General features: G+C 50.4%; 1 pseudogene; it reads right to left on the bottom strand.

Moving 5' to 3' along the window:
• LOC147119404 (uncharacterized) overlaps positions 1-25,239 on the bottom strand; it is a 113,408-nt pseudogene that overhangs the window by 37,122 nt on the left and 51,047 nt on the right.

Below are 25,239 nucleotides of genomic sequence, written 5' to 3' on the forward strand. Positions count from 1 at the left end.
CCTGCAGATCATACAATCAGCCGGCACTAGTCCCACCCCTCGGGCTCCCCGATTGTTTGGAGGACCCGCTGCCGGCTTGCTCCTCCAGCCCCGCCCCGCTCTTCCTATTGGCCCGGAGCTCCCGTCCGTCACCCGGGCAGTGTGAGCTGAGCATGCGCGGACCTTGGCAGCAGCCGCTGACACATCAGGTGAGAGAGCTCAGGGAGCGGGTTAATGAACCCCGGGATCCCTGATAGCCAGCCAGGAATCTTCTGCTGCTGCTGTGCCAGAGGAGAGGTCTCTCTCTCTGTGTCCAGGAGGAGAGACCACATCTGTTGCTGCTGCAGCTACTATTGGGGTGCCAGAGGAGAGACCAGGAGACCAGACCAGAGCTAACAACAAAGGGAAGCCATTCCATCACTGCTTCTCCAACTGGTCTCCATTACAGGAGAGGGAGAGAGGGGAGAAAAACAAACATCCTACACCTGTTCAGAAGGAGGGAGAGCTATTGGAAAATTTCTACAGGTGGGTGTTTCATGGTGCACTCTCATAGACTTTGTATTTAAGTGGGGGGAGGAAAGAAGAAGAAGAAAACATCTGGTCGTGTGTCTGAGTGTGTGTGGCTCTTGTAAAAACTAGGCCACACACACCACTAGCAAACACCCCTCCCTATTGCTTGACCTGGGACAGCTGGAGCTGCCCAGGCGAAGTCATCATTTAATTATCACACCGTTAAGACCCGGTGGTGGACTGAGCCTGGGCATCTCCAGCTTTATTTTCCCAGGTGAAGACATCTTCTCCCCCCACAAGAAGACCATCAATAGAGACTTATTTTTCAGTGAGTGCACCCCTGCGAGCACCCACCCACCATCTTGAGTGGAGACCCAGCCCCTGCAGCCTCCCTCCTTCCCACCCCCCTTTCTCTCTTTGCCTCTCTCTAAGAGGCACCTCATATCCATTAATTACCTGTTGAGCAGAGGGGAGAAGGCCCCTCTCCCAATTTAATCAACAAGGGCAGAGGTGTGCCTTCACTTTTAAAGCTCCCTCTGCTCAGGGAAAACAACCACTGAGGCCATTAAGATCACAAGGCCTGTGACTTGGGGTGGGTGTAGCCCATTATAATAAGCACCCCACGATGGTGACCACATCATCGCCGGTGACGGGGCCAGAAAGATCATATGAAAGTGTGGCAGCCACGGCCACGGCTGCTCCCGCTGCTTCTGCTGCCCCGTCACCATTCCGCCTCATCACTAAAAAACACGGGGTGAAGAGCTACACTCACCCCAACATGACTATCGCGGCGTGCATGAAGACCATTGCTGGGGTTGTCGGCCCTTCAGCCATCGTCGCCGCCTAGAAAATGTACGGCAAGGCTGTGCTCTTCCTGGGGTTGGAGCGGGAGCGGGCGGTGTCCCTGGCCGCAACCAAGGGCGCTTCTTTGATGAAGTGTCCGCTCTTCTGGGCTCCATCGACGTCGGCGAGTGCATTATCCTCAGGGGGGATTTTAATTGCACCCTCGAGGGGAGGGACCATTTGGGTCCCCCGTACAGCCTGGCATCGGTGGAGAAGTTGAGGGACCTGGTCAGATCCTTCGACTTGGTGGAGGTCTGGCGAAATTTCCATCCTGACTCCAGCGCCTTCACTTACGTGAGGTCTGGAGGAGGAAAGTCCAGAATCGACCGCCTTTACATTTCTCGGGCGTACGTCTCCTGCGTTCCGGCGGCTTCCATGTGGCCAGAGCCATGCATGGACCACCACCTGGTGTGGGCGGAGCTCGCTCCGTTACGTGCACCGGCGGGGTCTGCGTACTGGCATTTTAACAACCTGCTGCTGGAGGACGAGTGGTTCTGGAACTCGTTTCATCGGTTCTGGGCCGACTGGAGAAGGAAGCAGAGGGGCTTCCCCTCCTTGAGGCTATGGTGGGACGTGGGCAAGGCTCACGTCCGTCTCTTCTGTCCGGAGAATGCGAGGGGGTCGACCAAGAGGCGGGAGGCCCGGGTCGGGCGGTTGGAGAGGCGAGTGCTCGACCTGGAGTCCCATCTCGGTCAAGTCGTCGATGACCCGGCCCTGCAGTAGGTGTACGAAGAGAAGAAGGGCACGCTGAAGGACCTGCAGCTCATCGGGTCCCGAGGCGCGTACGTGAGGTCGCAGATTCAGATCCTCCGGGACCTGGACCGCGGCTCCCCCTTCTACTCGCTGGAAAAAAGACGGGGTGTCCGTAAGCAGCTGTTGGGGCTGCTGGCCGACGATGGATCTCTGGTCTCGGATCCGGAGGGGATCAGCGCGGAGACCCGGGCCTATTACGGGGCTCTGTTCTCTCTGGATCCGTCCAGTGAGGATGCACGCAGAGTTTTGTGGGAGGATCTGCCGAAGGTCGGCCTGGAGGGCGCCGAAAAATTGGACGCTCTGCTAAGCTTGGCAGAGCTGACCGGCGCCCTCAGCCAGCTCTTGAGGGGAAAGTCCCCGGGGCTGGACGGGCTGACCGTGGAGTTCCACAGGGCGTTCTGGGACGTCCTGGGGGGCGACTACGCGCGGGTCCTGGGGGAAAGTCTGGCGACCGGGGAGATGCCCCTCTCGTGGCGCAGGGCGGTCATTGTCCTGCTCCCTAAAGAGGGGCAATCTCCACCTTTTAAAAAACTGGCGCCCGGTCTCCCTCCTCAGCACGGATTATAAAATTTTTGCCAGGGCCATGTCTGCCCGCCTTGGCACCGTGCTGGCCCACATGATCTACCCCGACCAGTCCTACACGGTCCCGGGCCGGACTATCCACGATAACATCCATCTGGTCCGGGACCTGGTCCACCATTCCCAGATGGCTGGACTGTCAGTCGCCTTCCTTTCCCTGGATCCGGAGAAGGCATTCGACAGGTTTGATCATGAGTATCTCTTCGGAACTCTGCGCGCATTCGGGTTCGGGACGCATTTCGTCACCCGGATCCGACTTCTGTACACCGCCGCGGAGTGTCTGATAAAAGTTAACGGGTCTTTGACGGCGCCCCTTCGCTTCGGGAGGGGGGTGCGTCAGGGATGCCCCATGTCCGGTCAGTTATATGCCGTCTGCTTGGAGCCTTTCCTGCGCCTCTTGTGCAAGAGGTTGGCTCTGCAAGGACCGGGCATGGAGGTCGTCCTCTCGGCTTACGCTGATGATGTGCTCCTCATGGCATTGGGCCCCGACTCCACTCGGTGTATCGAGGAGGCTCAAGCACGTGGGGCGACCCCGTCCGAACTGACCCCCGTTCGGACAGAATTCCTCATCGGCACGCGTCCCAAAACCCCTCTCGGGAATCGGCGCCTCACAACTTGAGCCGTCTCGGGGAAATGCCCTCCATGCCTTTTAGTTCTGCGTGGAGGGGTTTCCTGTACGGGCTGCTCCTGCACACTCTCCACTTTGTCATCTTCGCCTGCCGTCCGGACTCGCCTTGGCGTGCCATCTTGCCATCTGGCAGAGGCGGAGGTCCCCAATGGGGGGCTCTCTATGCGGCAGTCCTCCCTTTATCTATTGGGGACTTGGCCTGGAGGGTGTTGCATGGAGCAGTCCCGTGCAATAAGATTTTAAGTAAATTCATGGACTCCCAGGCCGCTTGCTATTTTTGCGACCTAGAGGAGTCCGTGTTCCACGTTTATGTGGAATGTGAGAGATTGCAGCACGTGTTCCATTATTTGAAGGGGCTGCTCCTCAATTTTTGGCTGCACTTCAGTCCCACGCTCCTGATCTACGGCCACCCGGTGCGGAGGGGAGCGGGCAGGTTGGAGGACCTCCTTGTAGGACTGCTCCTGGGCCTGGCCAAAGTGGCCATTAATAGGTCCAGGCAGCGGGCAGTCGAGGGGGTCGTTCGGCCCGATTGCCTGCCTCTCTTCCGCAGCTATGTTCGCGCCCGGGTGGCCCTGGAGATGAAGCACGCGGTGTCTGCCGGCACACTTGAGGCCTTCCAAGACCGCTGGGCACCGCGGGGACTGGAGTGCGTCGTCACCCCGGCCGGGGTGATTTTAATTTAATTTGACATGTCTTAAAATTAATTTCAGTATTTTAAGCTTCTTTGCAGTCCACTTGTTCGTTCGGGAGAGCGGGAGGCTCCGCTCAGTGATGCAGAGAGCCCTGCAGATGGAGGAGAATATCAACCAGACTCTGCTGGATCTGCACAAACTCTCCACTGGGAGCGCCGACCCTCAACTGTGTGAATTCCTGGAGACCCACTATCTGGATGAACAAGTGAAGATGATCAAGAAGCTTGGAGATCACATCATTAACTTAAAGAGACTGGGACCCCTGCCTTGCAGGGAATGGTGGCTTGTGATTTTGTGCAAAGAACTGAGCCTGAGCTCTGTAATGTTATTAACTGTGAATAAAATGTTCAAATTTATTTAAAAATAAATAAATAAACCCCGGGGGGATGCGGGCTGCACACACCCTGAGTGCGGCCCCAGGCCCCATTATTAATGTAGTGTCCGAGGATCAATAATACTCAGACTGCAGGAGAACAATAAAACAGGTATTTACTTGAACAGAGGGTAACTTAAGACTGAAATACAGAAGCCTGCTATGGCTTTATATACAGGGGTGGTCACTGCCGGTACTGCAGTATAGAATCAGTTCTTCTCTTAAAGGCACATACACCACAATTCCTCCCCTTTTAGATAAACAGTACATAACATTAATTTAACAACTAAATAATAACTAATTACAATTACAATTTTCTCTGTACTATATACATCAACTGAAACAATCATTTATAAGTTCAGTCTTTGAGGAGGTTTCCTGATCCTGACTGGATAGCGCCTTTCTTGAGTATCCTGTTCTTGCGGCGGAGTTGATTCTGGCTCATTGTCATTGGTTGGTTCGTCAGCTTCCAATACCACTGCTTCTGAGGTCGACGCAATCTGTACTTCGGGTTGATTACCAGGTGCACCTGCTCGTGGTGTGGGTTTGGCTTGTTCCTGTGACTCTAGAATCTGGTCAGCACGGTGGCATAGTGGTTAGCACTGTTGCCTCACAGCGCCAGGGACCCGGGTTCAAATCCGGCCTCGGGTGACTGTCTGTGTGGAGTTTGCACATTCTCCCCGTGTTTGCGTGGGTTTCCTCCGGGTGCTCCGGTTTCCTCCCACAGTCCAAAGATGTGCGGGTTAGGTTGATTGGCCATGATAAAAATTGGCCCTTAGTGTTAGGGGGGATTAAATATGTGGGGTTACGGGGTTACGGGGATAGGGCTTGGGTGGGATGGCTGTCGGTGTAGGGACCGGGTGCTAGGGTTTGGATGATCAGCCATGATCTCGTTGAATGGCGGAGCAGGCTCGAAGGGCTGAATGGCCTACTCCTGCTCCTAGTTTCTATGGTCAGCATGGCATCTCACGATGCTCTCTCCAACGTCCACTGTGTACATTAGTGGTCCCTGCTGTGTGCATATCGTTCCTGGCTGCCATTTTTCTGTTCGGTAGTCGCGGGCCAAGACTGGTTGCCCTATCTTGAAGCTCCTGGTTGGCTTCTCATTTATGTGCTGGAATTGCTTATCCTCAACATCTCGTCTTATGTTTGGTTTGAGCAAATCCAGGCGACATCTTAGCCTTCGGTTGAAGAACATTATGGCTGGAGCTTGGTTGGTGACTGCATGTGTCGCATTCCGGTAAGCAAACAAGAGATTATCCACCTTGTGTTGTAATGGTATGTCGTCATTATGCATTGCCTTTATGACCTTTTTAAAGGTCTGAACAAACCTCTCAACCAATCCATTTGTGGCCGGATGATATGGGGCAGATGTGTAATGCTTCACTCCATTATTCCTCAGAAACCTCCGGAAATCCTCTGACACAAACTGTGCCCATTGTCGGAGCAAATCTGTTCTGGCAAGCCATTCCTGGCGAAGATGGTCCGTAGGACTGCAATAGTTTTCTCCGTGGTGGTGGAGGACATTTTGATGACCTCTGGCCATTTCGAATGGGCGTCCACAGCGATTAGGAACATTGAGTCCATAAATGGACCAGCAAAATCAATGTGTACCCGATGGCATGGAGATGAGGGCCACTCCCATGGATGTAGCGGGGCCTGTGGTGGAGCGTTTTGGACCTTCTGGCATCCTGTGCATCTCTTGGTCATATCCTCAATTTCTTTATCGATTCCCGGCCACCACACAAACGCCCTGGCTAGGCTCTTCATTTTTACCCCTCCCAGATGACCCTCATGAAGCTCATTGAGCACTCTATCTCTCAACTTGGGTGGAATTACCACTCGGGATCCACACATCAAGGTCCCCCGGCACACTGACAGCTGTTCTCTCCTTGGCGAGAATGCTGGCAACAGTGAGTCGCCATGTGCTGGCCATCCCTTCACCGTCAAATCATAGACCCGAGAGAGTGTTGGGTCATTTCGGGTTTCCTTCTCTATACTTGAGTTTGTAACAGGTAGACATTCGACTATGGCTGCATGGAATATCTCAGCAGGGTCCACTGCAGGTGCTTCCTCTACCGTAGGCAATGGTAGGCGCGACAGCCCATCAGCATTTCCATGCTGTTTCGTACCCTTGTACTCTATGTCGTACTGATGTGCCCCTAGAAAAAGTGACCATCTTTGCAGCTGTTGCGCCGTCATCACCGGAACGCCCTTCTTTGGGTTAAAAATGGAGACCAGGGGCTGATGATCAGTCAGTAAGGTGAATTTCTGCGCGTGCAGATAGTGATTGAACTTCTTCACCCCCCACACCAGGCTGAGGGCCTCCCTGTCAATCTGGGCGTAGTTACGCTCGGCTGAGGTTAACGAGCGCGATGCAAAGGCTATTGGCCTCTCTGAACCGTCAAGGACTTTGTGTGACAGCACCGCTCCAATGCCGTAGGGAGACGCATCACATGCTAACCGAATCGGTAGTGTTGGATTGTAGTGGGCCAATACTTCTTTTGAAGTGATTAGGCATTTACATTTCTGAAAGGCACGCTTACACTCATCACTCCATTTCCATGTTACTCCAGTTTGCAGCAGGGCGTTCAGTGGGTGCAGAATTGTAGATAAATTCGGCAAGAACTTATGGTCGTTGTTGTGTCTGTGTGTTGATAGAGACACTGAAGACAGGAGTTGGTTTCATAGGTGTTTACTAAACAAAGTCTGGAGGGGAACTAACTGATACAACACAATATACAGGCTTATATAGCCCGAGTGGCCATTACCGGCATTACAGTACACATGGGGCTCTTAAAGGCACATACACTACAATTCCTCCCCTTTTAGCCAACCAGTACATAATATTTTAAGTAATTATTAATTACATGTTACAAGAAAAATAATCTACACATTGCTGCAGTTAATTAATTATAAGTCAGTCTCTCTGGAGGCTTCCTGACTCGGTCCGGATAATGCCTCGGTGGTGTAGTAGTTTCTGGTGGTGTAGTAGATTCTTTTGGCAAGGCTGATTCGGCTTGAATGCCAGTGTCGGGTTCATCGGGTTCCAGTATCACCGGATCGGAGGTAGATATGGGTATCTCTACTTCATCGTTAGGCATATAGAGTTGTGGTGTAGGTTGTCCCTTTTCGGATGACTTTATGATTTGGTCAGCATGGCACCTTATTATGCTTTCTCCAATGTCCACGGTATACATCAGCGGTCCTAGTCGTGTGCAGATAGTTCCAGGCTGCCATTTCTCAGTACGGTAGTCCCGGGCCAAAACTTGTTGACCTATCTGGAAGGTTCTAGTTGGCCTTTCATTCATGCCTTGAATTTGCCGGTTCTCCACGTCCCTTCTGATGTTGGGCTTGATCAAATCCAGCCGGCATCTTAGGCTTCTATTGAAGAACATCATGGCGGGAGTTTGGTTTGTAACCATATGTGTTGCATTCCTGTATGCGAACAAGAAGTTATCCACCTTGTGCTGAAGTTTTATGTCTTCATTACCCATGGCCTTTATGGCCTTCTTGAAGGTCTGGACAAACCTTTCAGCCAACCCATTGGTGGCGGGATGGTATGGGGCGGACGTGTAGTGCTTAACCCCATTGTTTTTTAAGAACTTCCTGAATTCTTCGGGCACAAATTGCGGTCCATTATCAGAACAGATCTGTTCCGGCAGCCCATTCCTGGCAAATATGGTCCTTAATACTGTGATGGTTTTTTCCGTGGTGGTGGAGGACATCTTTATTACCTCCAGCCACTTGGAGTGTGCATCAACTGCGATTAAGAACATTGAGTCCATAAATGGACCAGCAAAGTCGATGTGTACCCTTTGCCAGGGAGATGAGGGCCACTCCCATGGATGTAGAGGGGCTTGGGGTGGAGCGTTTTGGACCTTCTGGCATCCTAGGCAGCTCTTGGTCATTTCCTCGATGTCTCCATCGATGCCTGGCCACCATACAAACGCCCTGGCTAGGTTCTTCATTTTCACTCCACCCAGATGCCCCTCGTGCAGCTCCTTTAGAACTTTATCCTGGAGTTTGGGTGGAATCACCACTCTGGATCCACACATCAAGGTTCCTCGGCACACTGACAGCTGTTCTCTTCTTTGCGAGAATGCTGGCAACAGTGGTTTGCCATGTGCTGGCCATCCCTTCACTGTTAAATCGTAGACTCGTGAGAGAGTCGGGTCATTTCTAGTTTCCCTTTCAATGGCAGAATTTGTTACTGGTAGACATTCGACTATGGTAGAGTGGAAAATCTCCACTGGGTCTACGGTAGGTGCTTCTTCTACCATTGGCAACGGTAGGCGCGATAACCCATCAGCATTCCCATGCTGTTTTGATCCTTTGTATTCTATGTTGTATTGGTGTGCCCCTAGAAAAAGGGACCACCTCTGTAGCCTTTGCGCTGTCATAATGGGAACACCCTTTTTAGGGTTGAATATGGAGATGAGGGGTTGATGGTCAGTCAACAAGGTAATTTTTTGTCCGTGTAGGTAGTGGTTGAATTTCTTCACTCCCCATACCAGGCTGAGTGCTTCCCTGTCGATTTGGGCATAGTTACGCTCAGCTGAGTTCAATGAGCGTGACGCAAAAGCTATCAACCGTTCCGAGCCATCAGGGAATTTATGCGATAATACTGCTCCTACGCTGTAAGGGGATGCATCGCACGCCAGTCTGATTGGCAGTGATGGGTTGTAATGAGCCAAAACTTCTTTGGACGTGATTAAGTCTTTGCATTTATGGAAGGCACGTTTACAGTCTTCGCTCCATTTCCAAATTACTCCTGTTTGTAGCAGTTCATTAAGAGGGTGTAGAAGAGTTGATAAGTTCGGTAAAAATTTATGATAGTAATTTATTAATCCCAGGAACGACCTTAATTGTGAAACATTTTCAGGCGCTGGGGCTTTTATGACCGCTTCAATTTTTTCAGGTGACTTATGCAACCCTTCCTTATTAATTATGTGGCCACAATATGATATTTGATTTTGGAAAAATTCGCACTTGGGGCGATTTGCTCATAAGCCCCATTCTCTCAGCCTGGTGAGCACCTGCTCCAAATTGGCAAGGTGCTCATTGTCGTTTTCTCCTGTGACAAGGATGTCGTCTAGGTAGCATTGAGTCCCCAGAATCCCTTGGAGGACTTGCTCCATAGCTCTTTGCCAGATAGCTGGAGCGGATGCTACTCCAAAAACCAGTCGATCGTACTGGTACAGACCTTTGTGTGTATTTATCGTGAGATATTAATTAGAGGCCTCTTCAACCTTCATCTGTAGATATGCCTGTGCCAAGTCAATTTTGGTGAAACGTTTCACTCCGGATAGTGAGGCGAAAATATCTTCTATCCTCGGAAGAGGATACTGTATCGTGTGAAGGATCGGGTTTACAGTCACCTTGAAGTCTCCACAGATGCAAATTTTTCTCTGTTCTTCAGATTTATCATTATTCAATGCTTTCTTCATGACTGGAACAATGGGTGTTGCCCACTTGCTCCAATCTATTTTGGATAATACGCCTGCCTTTTCCAAATTCTCCAGCTCTGCCTCGACTGCTGGACGAATTGCGTATGGCACCGGTCTTGCCTTAAAAAACTTGGGAATTGCTGCATCTTCCACGTTTATTGAGGCGGTGATGCCTTTCAAGGTTCCTAGTTTCTCTTGAAACACTTCTTTGGCGTTGGCCAAGATGTCTTTTAATCGTTCAGGTATGACGTCATCATCGTTTTTTTTCTTACTGGTCACCGTCAGTGCATGAATGGAGTGCCAGTCTAAACGTATTTTCCTGATCCATTCACGTCCCAACAGCGGTGGACCACCATCTTGTAGAATGTATAAATACAACTTTTGTATTTCCTTGCCGTTGTATACAACAGGCACCCTTATTTTTCCTTTGGGGTATACTTTCTGCCCCGTATATGTTTTCAAGATAATGGATGTGTCTTTTAAAGGTGTATGCGGAAATAGCCGCTCGTAATCCCGTCGATTTATGACGGTCAGAGCTGATCCTGTATCTAGCTCCATTTTAACTGGGGACCCTGCTATCGTGAGGGTAACCTAAATGGTCTGGTAATCATCTTTGGTAATTACATTATGTAATTTGAGACAGCTTAGTCTCTTGTTTTCGGAGTCGCTATCGCTCTTCTGGTCTTTGGAGCTACTGTCCGTCATCATTTGTACCTTTCTGTACTTTATTGATTTTTTTTTCCTGTCTGTGGATTTTTTTTGTCCAGATCGGCATACCCGTGCAATGTGTCCAATCTTTCCGCATTGCCTGCATGCTTTGTCCTTGAACCAGCAGTCCCTCTGGTCATGGGTGGATCTGCTGCAGCAATAACATCTCTCGAAACCCTGTGTCATTTCATGGGTGCCGAAGTCCTGTGTCTTTTGTTGTATCTCTGCAGCTCCTCTTGCGGCTGCTTCGTATGATACAGCCATACTGAAAGCCTTGTCCAGTGTTAAATCTTTTTCAGAAAGCAGCCTTTTCTGTGTTCCTTCACTTAAGAGACTGCAGACGAATTTGTCTCGAAGATAATCTGCTAGTCCTGCCCCGAATTGGCAGTGTTTTGATAGCTTTCTTAATTCGGTGAGGTAATCAGCGTTACTTTCATTCTTGTGTTGATTTCTCTTGAAGAATTTGAATCGTTCCGCTATCAGCAGCGGTGTTGGGTTTAAGTGCTCCTGTAGGGTATCAACAATTTCTTTAAAATTCTTGTCCTTTGGTTTGGCTGGAGTGATTACATTTCGTAACAGCCTGTATGTCTTTGCGCCCATTAGATTTAGCAGTACTGAAGCTTTTTTTTCATCTTCTATTCCATTTGCGGTGCAATATACCTCCACTCTTTCCACATATGTGGTCCAATCCTCTATTTTGTTATCAAAAGCATCAATATTGCCAGCCTTAGGCATCCTAGAAATAAAATGGCGCTTCCCGCGCTTTCCTTTCTTTTCTGCAGAAAAGATATGGCGCTTCCCGCGCTTCCCCGCCGCTGCTGCCAATGACAACGCTGTTTCCCGCGGTTTCCGTTCTTTTTATTTATTTATTTACAGTTGGAGACTTGTTCCCACCGGACTCTCTCTCTAGGTCTGAACGCCGACCTGCTTGCAGCGCCGGCTGTCTCCCGAGTGCTCCCTCCCCATCTGTTACTGCTTGCCTCCGCTTTCGCTGCTTGGCCTAGCTGTAGAGGCAGCCGCTGGAGCCCCAGCCCGATGCCCAGGAAGGATTATTGCAGTACCTACCACCAGCTTGGCTAGCTGGTGAAACCACAGCTGTTTCTTTTTCTTGATTTTTCTTCAACTTTGGACGCCAGAGGAATCGATGTCCTTGAGGTGCTGCCGAATTGCAGGTATGTCCGTTTCCAATTCGTCGCCACTGTTGTGTCTGTGTGTTGATAGAGACACTGAAGACAGGTGTTGGTTTCATAGGTGTTTACTAAACAAAGTCTGGAGGGGAACTAACTGATACAACACAATATACAGGCTTATATAGCCCGAGTGGCCATTACCGGCATTACAGTACACATGGGGCTCTTAAAGGCACGTACACTACAGTAGTAGTTCACCAACTCGAGGAACGACCTCAGTTGCGACACATTTTCCGGTGCTGGAGCCTTGACTACAGCCTCAATCTTGTCCGGCGACCTATGCAACCCTTCCTCATCAATCATGTGGCCACAATACGAGATTTGTCTCCTGAAGAACTCGCATTTGGGGCGGTTGGCTCGTAGCCCATATTCCTGTAATCTCGTGAGCACCTGCTCCAGGTTGGCAAGGTGTTCACTGTCATTTTCGCCCGTAACCAGGATGTCGTCCAAATAACACTGGGTCCCCGGGATCCCTTGCAGGACTTGTTCCATCGCCCTCTGCCAAATAGCCGGGGCTGATGCTACCCCGAATACCAGTCGATTGTACTGGTGAAGGCCTTTGTGAGTGTTTATCGTGAGGTATTTCCTTGATGCTTCTTCCACCTCCGTTTGTAGATACGCTTGGGCCAGATCAATCTTTGTAAAATGTTTCCCTCCAGATAGTGAGGTGAAAATATCTTCTATCCGTGGAAGTGGATATTGTACTGTGTGCAGGACTGGGTTCACAGTTACCTTGAAGTCCCCACAGATACGAACCTTCTTCAGTTCCCCAGGCGTGCTGCTCAAAGATTTCTTCATTACAGGAATGATGGGTGTGGCCCACTCGCTCCAGTCCACCTTGGACAGCACACCCGAACGCTCCAGACTCCCCAGCTCTGCTTCAACGGCTGGGCGGATCGCGTCTGGCCTTAAAAAATTTTGGGTTTGCGTTATCTTCGATTTTTATTGTTGCCGTTACTCCTTTTAGAGTCCCAAGTCCTTGTTGGAACACCTCGACTGGGGAGCCAGGCCCAGCTCTCCACAGCCTCCCCTGCAACTCTCCGATGGATCCCTGGGCGGTTGCCCGCGGTCGATGCCCGCCATTCTGACTTCGACCTCCAAGAAGCTTCTCTTCAGGGAAAAGATCCCCGTGAGGTGATGCAGTACTGCAGGTGAGTTCAAACCTGCCCGTCGCCAGTGTAGTGCCCGAGGATCAATAATACTCAGACTGCAGGAGAACAGTAAAACAGGTATTTACTTGAACAGAGGGTAACTTAAGACTGAAATACAGATGCCTGCTATGGCTTTATATACAGGGGTGGTCACTGCCGGTACTGCAGTATAGAATCAGTTCTTCTCTTAAAGGCACATACACAACAATTAACACTCAACATTATCCGCTTCACACACACCCGGGGTGGGCCTCAGGCCCTGAACAAGAGCCTCTGGGCCGGGCGTTTATCCCGAGCAGGGCGGCAGCTGTGGGGCTTTCTCCTGGTGACAGGCCCGGGTTAACGGCCGCCATCTTGAGAGGCTCAGGGGGCAGCAGGGCGCATGTGTGGCACCCTTGGCCAGGAACCAGGAGGAATCTTGTCAATTTCTATCCTGGACTCACAGTGATGGCTTTTGTAAACTCATTTTACCGGCTGTGAGATGGGCAGCATTTACACACCACAAACTCAGACCAACAACAACAACTTACCTTTATATAGCGCCTTTAAAATATCACAGTATTGCAGACAATAATCGACACACATACTTTGTTTGTGGTCCAGTGCACTGACACAAAGTTCCTTCACAAGTGAAACAATTTTATTGCGGTTGCTGTGAAGGCTGCGCTCACTCTGCTCGTACACCTGGTCTCCAAAGGAGGCAAAACAGGACTAATGCTGCCGAGCTCAGCTCTCCATGTCTTTCCAGTGGCTGAAGGGTCTGTAACCCTGTCAGGGGCGCCCTGCCACAGGACTCAATATCCACCCCCTCCACCACTGGTGCACTGTGTCTGCAGTATGTATGGTCTACAATATGACCACGGTCAGGCCGTGTGGAGTCAAGGGCCAGGCAGCAGAATGGATGGACAGATCGCAACAAACTTCCCTTAACTCCAACCCTTTGATTTGTTTTGTAGCCAGCTTTCGATCCATTCTGCTGCCTGGCCCTTCACTCCACACGGCCTGACCTTGGTCATCTTGTCGATCTCACATACTGTTTATGGATAGCAAGCTGGTCACAAAACAGGAAACAGAGAGTAGGGGCTGGGAGTAGCTACTGAGACTGGCAAAAGGTGGGAAGTGGTGTTCCACAGGGATCGGTGCTGGGATCACTGTTGTTCACCATTTTCATAAACGATTTGGACTCGGGAATCAGAAGTACAATTTTAAAAGTTGTCGATGACACCAAATTGGGAGGTAGAGTTAATACTGAGGAAGACAAAATGCAAGAAGGCATTAATAAATTTCAGAATGGGCGTGTAATTGGCAAATGAATGTCACTATAGATCAGTGTGAGGTGGTGTGTTTTGGTCGGAAGAATAAGGAGGCCACACACTACTTGGACAAGGGGGTGAAACTGGGTTGCTTTGTGCCTCCCGCGATATTCAGCGGGAGGTTAGCGGCGGTGGTAGCCGGTAGCGCCCCGCGGCACTGCACCGCCGGCAATGACGTCATCACCGTGCGCAGCACCCCGGCTGCAACCTTGGGTTACGACCCCTGACCTATCGCCGGACGATATGTCCAACACGGTCAGGGGTCGTTTCTGCAGCTGCGGTGGCGCCACTTAAAGGGCAGGTATCGGGCACAACTTTTTATTTTGGCCGACTGCCAGCACCTACCCCCTTCCCCTTTCTTCTTCGGGGTGCTGGCCGCGATCGCTCAGCCTGGCGCTCCTCTTGATCTGACACCCCGCTCCCCGGTGGTCCAGCAGGGCCCCGGTGTGCGCAGTGCTAGGCCCCTCCCCTTTAATCAGGGAGAGAGGTCTGTTATGACGTGGTGCTATGTGCCGACGGGCGTGGCGCTGTTGCACGAAGTGCCGCGAAATTCACTGGTACCGCCCCAAGAGGGGAGCGCTTCCAGTAGCACCCCACCTCCTGCCTGGGGCGCTACCACTGAATTTAATGCGCAGGGGCGCTAACTTCCGGCAACGTTAGCGACACAAAGGGGGCACCACCAAATTTTTCCCCCTAAGAGTCTAAATGGGCTGGAGGAGCAGAGGGATCCGGGGATACAGATACACAAATCACTAAAAGTAGCGACACAGGTTAATAAGGCCATTAAAAAAAGCACTGGGTACATTCCTAAAGGAGCCTTCTGTTCCATGCCTAGGAGCTCTGAACCATGGCAGAGAGTGGCTGGAACACGTTTCTCACACGCCTCGAGATTAACCCGCACGGAGCCTTTGCTGTCAGTGAAGAGAGACGAGAAAGACCAAAGTGCCGTTTGCCCCTCTCAGTGTGGCCCTGAAGGACTGTGTCCAGGCTGAAGTTCTGTTCCCGCCGTACGATCCTCCCCCAGATTGTCCTTTCTGAGCTCCAGCCAGGTGATGCTAAACACTCAGGTGGGAAGGACAAAAATCTACAACAATGTGTTTGAAACAAAGCTGATTTATTTGACATATATACAGAATATTAAACTCCAGCCCAGTTACAGGAGTTAACAACATCAGCAGAAACAAATCCCAACTATCAGAATGAACATGGTTCAGTCCTGGATATGATTAACAGCAGCAATAACAGCAGAATCCAACCCCTGCAGTCACTTGTGAACTTGCTGGTGTCTCAGCAGGTTGGATGACTGAGTGAATCCCTTCCCACACTCAGAGCAGGTGAATGGCCTCTCCCCAGTGTGAGTGTGCTGGTGTTTCAGCAGGTTGGATGAATCAGTGAATCCCTTCCCACACACAGAGCAGGTGAATGGCCTCTCCCCAGTGTGAATGCGCTGGTGTTTCAACAGGGTGGATGACTGAGTGAATCCCTTCTCACACACAGAGCAGGTGAACGGCCTCTCCCCATTGTGAGTGCGCTGGTGTACAGTGAGATCAGATGACTGCCTGAACCCAGTCCCGCAGTGAGAGCACTTGAACGGTCTCTCCCCAGTGTGAACTCGCTGGTGACTCAGCCAATGCTTTTTGCTTTTAAATCTCTTCTCACAGTCAGAACATTTAAAAGGTCTCTTATCAGTGTGAACAAGTTGATGTTCCCGCAGGTGGGATGAACGCCTGACTCCAATCCCACACTCAGAGCAGGTGAACCGCCTCTCCACAGTGTGAACTCGCTGGTGTTTCAGCAGGTTGGATGAATTAGTGAATCCCTTCCCACACTCAGAGCAGGTGAACGGCCTCTCCCCGGTGTGAATGTGCTGGTGTGTCAGCAGGTTGGATGAATTAGTGAATCCCTTCCCACACTCAGAGCAGGTGAACGGCCTCTCCCCGGTGTGAATGTGCTGGTGTCTCAGTAGGTGGGATGAATTAGTGAATCCCTTCCCACACTCAGAGCAAGTGAATGGCCTCTCCCCGGTGTGACTGTGCTTGTGTGTCGATAGGCCAGAGGATCGACTGAAGCCTCGTCCACACACAGAACACATGCACGGTTTCTCCCCGCTGTGAACGGTGCTTTTTGCTTCCATGTTCAGAGGCCGATGATATTCAGATCCGATGAGTTGCGTGACTGTCAGATCTTGACGTGATGTTTGGTTTCAGCTTACCGTCTGTAAATCATCCTCTTCTAATGCCCTGTAAAATTAATTTAAAACAGGGAGCGTGAGAGAGAACCCACAAGAAAACAAAGGCAGGTTGTGAAATTGAGCTCAATGAATCTGGTCATTTGTGGGGCCGGCACTAGAAAAAAGTGACCATGAAAGCTGCCGGATTGTCATAAAAACCCAACTGGTTCACTGATGTCCCTCAAGGAAGGGAATCCACCACCCGGTCTGGGCCTACACATGACTCTGGCCTCTATGGGAGGAGAGAGAGAGAGGTGGGAGGGGGAGGGGTCGAAGGAGAGGAACTTTATACATCTGCAACTTGACCAGAACTTTGACAGAACCTCCAAAACCCGAGACCTCCACCACCTAGAAGGACAAGGGCAGCTGTTGCATGGGAGCACCATCATCTCCAAGTTCCCCTCCAAGTCACACACCATCCTGACTTAGACATATTCATTGTTGCTGGGTCAAAATCCTCGAACTCCTTACCGAACAACATTGTGGGAGTACCTTCACCACGCGGACTGCAGCAGTTCAAGAAGGCGACTCACCACCCCCTTCTCAACGGGCAACTGGGGATTGGCAATATTTGCTGCTCTTGCGAGCGACGCCCACATCCCAAGAATGAATTAAAACAAATCTGTATATGTAAACTGGATTAAAAGCCTGCACAGAAATACTTGTTCCTAAAACAATACTCTTTTACATTGTAGGGACAGTGTCTGTTTAACAACCTAATCTCCCCTAGAATCCACATCCCTTGACAGTCCCACATTGGAAATTGTTGGGTCCTCCTGGGCTCAGAAGTACTGGGGGTTAAACCCAGCAGCTTCTCCTCCATCTCCACTCCAGCTCAAACTGAAGCAACAAAAAGACCTACACAGGCGGCCAGGGACCTACCTTCCGTCAGCCTGCAATAAAACTAAAAGGTACACAGTGGTGTTCCCCAGGGGTCGGTACTAGGATCACTGCTTTTCTTGATATATATGAATGATTTGAACTTGGGTGTACAGGACACAATTTCCGAATTTGCAGATGACACAAAACTTGGAAGTATAGTGAACAGTGAGGAGGATAGTGACAGATTTCAAGAGGACATAGACAGGCTGGTGGAATGGGTGGACACGTGGCAGATGAAATTTAACGCAGAAAAGTGCGAAGTGATACATTTTGGTAGGAAGAACGAGGAGAGGCAATATAAACTAAAGGGTACAATTCTAAAGTGGGTGCATGAACAGAGACCTGGGGGTATGTGTGCACAAATTGTTGAAGGTGGCAGGGCAGGTTGAGAAAGTGGTTAAAAAAGCATACAGGATCCTGGGCTTTATAAATAGAGGCATAGAGTCCAAAAGCAAGGAAGTTATGATGAACCTTTATAAAACACTGGTTCGGCCTCAACTGCAGTATTGAGCCCAATTCTGGGCACCGCACTTTAGGAAGGATGCGAAGGTCTTAGAGATGGTGCAGAAAAGATTGACAAGAATGGTTCCAGGGATAAGGGATGAGGGACTTCAGTTACGTGGATAGACTGGAGAAGCTGGGGTGGTTCTCCTTAGAGCAGAGAAGGTTGAGATGAGATTTGATGGAGGTGTTCAAAATCATGAGGGTTCTGGGCAGAATAGATAGAGAGAAACTGTTCCCATTGGCGGAAGGGTCAAGAACCAGAGGACACAGATTTAAGGGGATTGGCAGAAGAACCAAAGGCGACATGAGGAAAAACTTTTTTACACAGCGAGTGGTTAGGATCTGGAATGCACTGCCTGAAAGGGTGGTGGAGGCAGATTCAATCACGGCTTTCAAAAGGGAATTGGATAAGTATCTGAAGTAAAGAAATTTGCAGGGTTATGGAGAAAGGGTGGGGGAGTGGGACTAGCTGAAGTGATCTTGCAGAGAGCCGGCACGGGCTCGACAGGCCAAATGGCCTCCTTCTGTGCTGTAACTATTCTATGATTCTATAAAATATTAGAAAGTTTGTTCCACAGAAGCACGGGGTTTATCTGCTTTTATTGATGAATTTTAAAAGTCTCTATTAAAACCTGAGCCAGTGTGTTGTGAGACAAAGAGCCTTGTGTCCAATAAGGGGAATAAAGGCCCACAGCCTCCCCTGGCCCCGGGCCCTGAACAAGGGACTGGAGAAACTCGCTGCTCTGCGGATCAGACAATCAGCCGGCGCTAGTCCCGCCCCTCGGGCTCCCCGATTGGTTGGAGAACCCACCCCGCTCCCTATTGGTCGGAAGCTCCCATCAATCAGGCCGCGGGCCCGGGTCACGTGTCCCCAAGAAGATCGCGTCACCGTCCAACTGACGCCGCTCGGTCCGGGGCCTCGCGGACTCTCAGGTTTTTCTATTTCTCTTTATTCTCTCCCGATCCACCCCTCCCCCCCACTCCGCGCGATTCTCCGCCCAATCGGAGCGGAGAAAACTCACTTTGCGTCACCGATCGCGACTCTGGAACCGACACCAAGGCCTTTCCCCGGAATGCCCCGCGCCGACTCCGTCCGACAGATCCGAGTGCGCAGGCGCAGCTCCGAGTGGGGGAGGGGGGTTGGTGTCGTCTGGGCATGCGCGGTTATCACCCTTGGTGACCGGGAGGGGTCGCTGTGCCGGACTCGGCCCAAACCGCCACGTGCGCGTGCGCATGCGCAGACTCTCGGCTGTCAATCAACCATCAGCTAGAAGAGGTCGCTGATGAGACCACTGAAGAAAGAAAGACTTGCATTTATATAGCGCCTTTCACCACCCCCGGACGCCCCAAAGCGTTTTACAGCCAATGAAGTACTTTTGAAGTGTAGTCACTGTTGTAATGTAGGAGACGCGGCAGTCAGTTAACGCACAGCAAGCTCCCACAAACAGCAATGTGATAATGACCAGATAATCTATCATTTTGTTAACTCTGTTTCTCTCTCTACAGATGTTGCCTGGCCTGCTGAGTGTTTCCAGCATTTTCTGTTGTTATTTCAGATTTCCAGCATCCGCAGTATTTTGCTATTATCCTTTTGTTATGTTGATTGACGGATAAACATTGGCTAGGACGCCAGGGATAATTCCCCTGCTCTTTCCCACATTACCACAGTGACTACACCTCAAAAGTACTTCATTGGCTGTAAAGCACTTCAAGACATCTGGTGGTCATGAAAGGCACTATATAAATGCAAGTCTTTCTCGAAATAGTGCCATGGGATCTTTTACATCCACCTGAGAGAGCAGACAGGGCCTCAGTTTAATGTCTCATCTGAAAGACGCCACCTCTGACCGTGCCTCAGTACTGCACTGGAGTGTCAGCCTGGATTTTTGTGCTCAAGTCTCTGGAGTGGGACTTGAACTGACAACCTTATGCCTCAGAGGCGAGAGTGCTACCAACTGTCATCTTCCAAAATTTGATAGATTATGGAACAGTTCCTGCAGATTGGAGGGTGGCAAATGTAACCCCACTATTTTAAAAAGGAGGGAGAGAGAAAACAGGGAACTACAGACCGGTTAGCCTAACATCAGTAGTAGGGAAAATGCTAGAGTCTATAATGAAGGATGTGATAACAGGACACTTAGAAAATATCAACGGGATTAGACAAAGTCAACATGGATTTATGAAAGGGAAATCGTGTTTGACAAACCGACTGGAGTTTTTTGAGGAGGTAGAATAGATAAGGGAGGACCACTGGATGTGGTGTATTTGGATTTTCAGAAGGCCTTTGATAAAGTCCCACATAAGAGGTTAGTGTGCAAAATTAAAGCACATGGGATTGGGGGTAATATACTGGCATGGATTGAAAATTGGTTAACAGACAGGAAACAGAGAGTCGGAATAAATGGGTCTTTTTCGGGGTGGCAGGCGGTGACTAGTGGGTACCGCAGGGATCAGTGCTTGGGCCCCAGCTATTCACAATATAGATCAATGATTTGGATGAGGGAACCAAATGTAATATTTCCAAGTTTGCTGACGACACAAAGCTAGGTGGGATTGTGAGTTGTGAGGAGGATGCAAAGAGGCTTCAAGGCAATTTAGACAAGTTGAGTGAGTGGGCAAATACATAGCAGATGCAGTATAACGTGGATAAATGTGAAGTTATCCACTTCGGTAGGAAAAACAGAAAGGCAGAGTATTATTTAAATGGTGATAGATTGGGAAATGTTGATGTACAGAGGGACCTGGGTGTCCTTGAACACCAGTCACTGAAAGCAAACATGCAGGTGCAGCAAGCAGTTAGGAAGGCAAATGGTATGTTGGCCTTCATTGCAAGAGGATTAAGTACAGGAGCAGGATGTCTTACTACAGTTATACAGGGCCTTGGTGAGACCACACCTGGAGTACTGTGTGCAGTTTTGGTCTCCTTATCTATGAAAGGATATACTTGCCATAGAGGGAGTGCAGCGAAGGTTCACCAGACTGATTCCTGGGATGGCAGGACTGTCATATGAGGAGAGATTGGGTCGACTAGGCCTGTATTCACTAGAGTTTAGAAGAATAAGAGGGAATCTCATTGAAACATAAAATTCTGACAGGGCTAGACAGACTGGATGCAGGGAGGATGTTTCCTCTGGCTGGGGGTCTAGAACAAGGGGTCACAGTCTCAGGATACAGGGTCGGCCATTTAGGACTGAGATGAGGAGAAATTTCTTCACTCAGAGGGCGGTGAACCTGTGGGATTCTCTACCACAGAAAGCTGTGGAGGCCAAGTCACTGAATATATTTAAGAAGGAGATAGATAGATTTCTAGACACAAAAGGCATCAAGGGGTATGGGGAGAGAGCGGGAATATGGTATTGAGATAGAGGATCAGCCATGATCATATTGAATGGCAGAGCAGGCTCGAAGGGCCAAATGGCCTGCTCCTGCTCCTATTTTTCTATGTTTCTCTATGTTTCTAAGCTGCGGCTACACTGGCGATATTTATATTTAACTTGTTCACTACATTATTGACCTGGCCCTGCTCAAACCATAACCACATGGATATCTGTCATTGTTCTGACTGTGACCACAAGGCTGTGTCACTATCACACACACATAGAAACATAGAAGATAGGAGCAGGAGTAGGCCATTCGGCCCTTCGAGCCTGCTCCGCCATTCAATGAGATCATGGCTGATCATTCAAATTCAGTACCCGGTCCCTGCCTTCTCCCCATACCCCTTGATCCCTTTAACCTTAAGAAATATATCCAACTCTTTCTTGAATATATTTAATGAATTGGCCTCCACTGCTCTCTGTGGCAGAGAATTCCACAGGTTCACCACTCTCTGGGTGAAGAAATTCCTCCTCATTTCAGTCCTAAATGACTTACCCCTTATCCTTAGACTATGACCCCTGGTTCTGGACTCCCCGACCATCGGGAACATCCTTCCTGCATCTAGTCTGTCCAGGCCTGACAGAATTTTATAGGTTTCGATGAGATCCCCTCTCAATCTTCTAAACTCCAGTGAGTATAAGCCCAATCGACACAATCTCTCCTCATACGTCATTCCTGCCATCCCAGGTATCAGCCTGGTGAATCTTCACTGCACTCCCTCCATGGCAAGAACATCCTTCCTCAGATAAGGCGACCAAAACTGCACACAATACTCAAGGTGCGGTCTCACCAAGGCCCTGTACAACTGTAGCAAGACATCCTTGTTCCTGTACTCGAACCCTCTCGCTACGAAGGCCAACATACCATTTGCCTTCTTAACCGCCTGCTGCACCTGCATGCTTACCTTCAGCGACTGGTGCACAAGGACACCCAGGTCTCTTTGCACTTCCCCATCTCCCAATCTATTGCCATTCAAATAATAATGTGCCTTCCTGTTTTTGCCACCAAAGTGGATAGCCTCACATTTATCCACATTATAGTGCATTTGCCATGTTTCTGCCCAATCACCTAACCTGTCCAAATTGTACTGGAGTTTCATGACATCCTCCTTACAGCATACCCTCCCACCCAGCTTTGTGTCATCTGCAAATTTGGAGATATTACATCCAATTCCCTCGTCCAGATCATTAATATATATTGTGAACAGCTGGGGTCCTAGGACCGATCCTTGCGGTACCCCACTAGTCACTGCCTGCCACTCGGAAAAACGACCCGTTTATTCCAACTCTTTGCTTTCTGTCCGCCAACCAGTTTCCTTCTTTCACATCTCCACACACAGACCATCTCTTTACACATCCCCTTCCATCCTCAATCAACGTCATTGAAAAGTAGATTATCTGGTCAATATCACATTGCTGTTTGTGGGAGCTTGCTGTGCAGAAATTTCCTACATTAGAACATTGACTACACTTCAAAAGTACTTCCTTGTCTGTAAAGCGCTTTGGGACGTCCTGAGGTTGTGAAAGGTGCGATAGAAATACAAGCCTTTTTCCTTGGATAACAGCAATAGTTACACTGGGATAAATCTTCAGTCTTTTTCTATTACAGGCTCTCTGGAAGGTGTGGGGAGCTGGGACTTGAGAGAAACTGAAGGTGTTAGAACTGAGATAATCTAGAGTTAGAAAGGAGAAAAGGCCCAAAAATGGAGCAGTCGGTAACAGGACATCAATTAGTCTCCTCTTATCTTGGAGGGAAGAAATACTCGACACTGTGTAGTTGATATTTATCCAGAATATTAAACTCCAGCCCAGTTACTGGAGTTATTCTCATCAGCAGAAACAAACCCCACCTGTCAGAATGAACATGGTTCAGTCCTGGATGTGATTAACAGCAGCAATAACAGCTGAATCCAACCTCTGCAGTCACTTGTGAGCTCACTGGTGTTAGATTCAAATTCGGAGAAACTCTAGACTGAGACGGAATTGAGAATAAAGTAAAAGTTTTATTAGTAAATAGCTAAAAAGCTTGTGCACAAAGGAGAGAGGCTGATTTCCCCAGAATCGAACCTTTCCTCTCAACGAAATACAATCTACAAGCCTTGATATACCTTTCGATAGGTACCGCCCATTAGGTTGCAAAAGTAGGCGTACACATACAAACAGCGTCACTACCGTCACTCCCTTATTGGTTGGCGTGATAAGTCACTCAGTGTCGGGAGCTGCCCTGAAGTGTTCTGACATACAGCATAACACTTTCTAGCTTCTGTGAGCAAAGTCGCTTAATTCTTGAGATGATAAACAATGTCCGCTTTTGGTTGCGAGCAGACATTACAAAGGAAGATAAGGGCCTAGAAATTGAGTTTTGGCGCAGCCAGGGCTTTAGCGCCGGAAGTTAGTGCCGGAGCTAAGTCGCGCTGGTCGGGCCCAAAATTCACCAATTCTGCGCCCAAACGGCTGCCGGCGCTGCTGAGAGCTGTTTGCGCCTGAAAACTGGCGCTACGCGCTGAATATCGGCGCTATTCCGGCGCTGCGGCGCCCGCTGCGGTGCGGCAGGTTCGGGAAGTGCAGGCCTCCTCCTTCCCTTAAGGAGGAGCTGCCTGCACCCGGCCGCGGCCCGCGAAAATCTTTTTAAAAATGAGCCCGGCACCTCGGACAAGTGCCGGGCTTGCTTCTGTTCCGGGGGGGGGGGGGGGGAAGTCCGGGGAGGGAGCTGCGGCCAGGCGGCCGGCGGGAAAGCGGCCGGCCGCCGCGGTGCCTTTAATGCGCCGGCGCAAAGTCATGTAAGACTCTGTTGCCAGAGTCTTAGTTGCGGCTGCCACGGGCGAGGCGGCCGCAACTGAATTTCGGCGCTGGGGCCCGTCGGCATGGCAACCGGGACGCTGCGCACACTGATGACGTCATCGGTGCCGGCGCAGCGCTACCGGTCTACCGCGGCGGAAGGGCCCCAGGCAATTTCGGCGCCGGCGCCAATTGCAGCGCTAGGCCCTCTAGCGCCGCAAAATCGGCGCTAAGGGCACTGAATTTCTAGGCCATGGTGTTTGAGGCAGAGATAGAAATGGCCGACTCCCTATGAAGTTCAGTTCCCATTATCTCTCAGAAGGCCAGCTGCATTAAACACTGCTTCTGTAACACTGATAACAACAAAGACAGAGACTAAGGGCTAAAAATTGGCCTGAGGCGCCCAGGCGGCGCAAAGTTCGCCTGGGCGCTGGAATTTGCGCCGCGATCGCCGCAAATTCAGCTTGAGCGCCCCAAGAGGGACACGGGGCGAGGCTTGAGGCGCTCCGCGTCCCTCTTAGGGCGCTGAATCTGAATTTCGCAGCGCAACGTGCCGCAGCGCCAGACGCTGCGGCGCGGTGCGCTGCAGTACTGCAGGCCTTCCTCCCACTGTTAAGGGGGAGGGGCCTGCAACAGCGCGATCCCCGATCGCGGGTGCCGGCAGAAGAGCCCGGCAACAAGGCTCTCGGGAAACAGCCGGCATTGCCGCGGGGGGGGGGGCGCGGCCAGGAGGCCGGGGACGGAGGTGCAGGCAGGAGGCCGCCAAAAAAAGCGGCCGCCCCGCACCGCCACCTTAACTAGCGCCTCTGCCAGCGCAGCAAGGCCCTGGGAACCTGGCGCTGTTTGCGAACGGCGCTACAGCGGTGTTCGCAAACAAATTTCGCGATCGGGGCGCTAATGGGGCGCTGCGCACACCGATGACGTCATCGGTGGAGGCGCAGCGCAACAGGCTAACGCCACCATTAGCGCCCCCGCTGAATATCGCGGGAGGCGCAGCCAGTGGCGCTACAGCCACTGACTGCCTCTTTAGGCGCTAAAATGTGGCGCTAGTCACCCAATTTTTAGCCCTAAGAGTCTAGTAAATATGTTATTCCTACAGTACTTGGTTAATATGATGGTCAAGTATCCCAACATGCTTCGCAGCTACCTAAATGCTACATGTTCATTTTATATGTATTTCCTAATACGTGAAGCTCAACATCCTTTGAATGGTTTCCAGTGCTACAGCCCTCCCTACAGCTTTGGTTAATATATTTAAAGACTAGAGGATTCAGGCTTTGAGTCACAGGCCTATTTTTG

Source organism: Somniosus microcephalus, chromosome 4 (assembly GCF_052327205.1).
Source record: "Somniosus microcephalus isolate GS21.2 chromosome 4, FLI_Smic_1.0, whole genome shotgun sequence".
Lineage (NCBI taxonomy): Eukaryota > Metazoa > Chordata > Chondrichthyes > Squaliformes > Somniosidae > Somniosus > Somniosus microcephalus.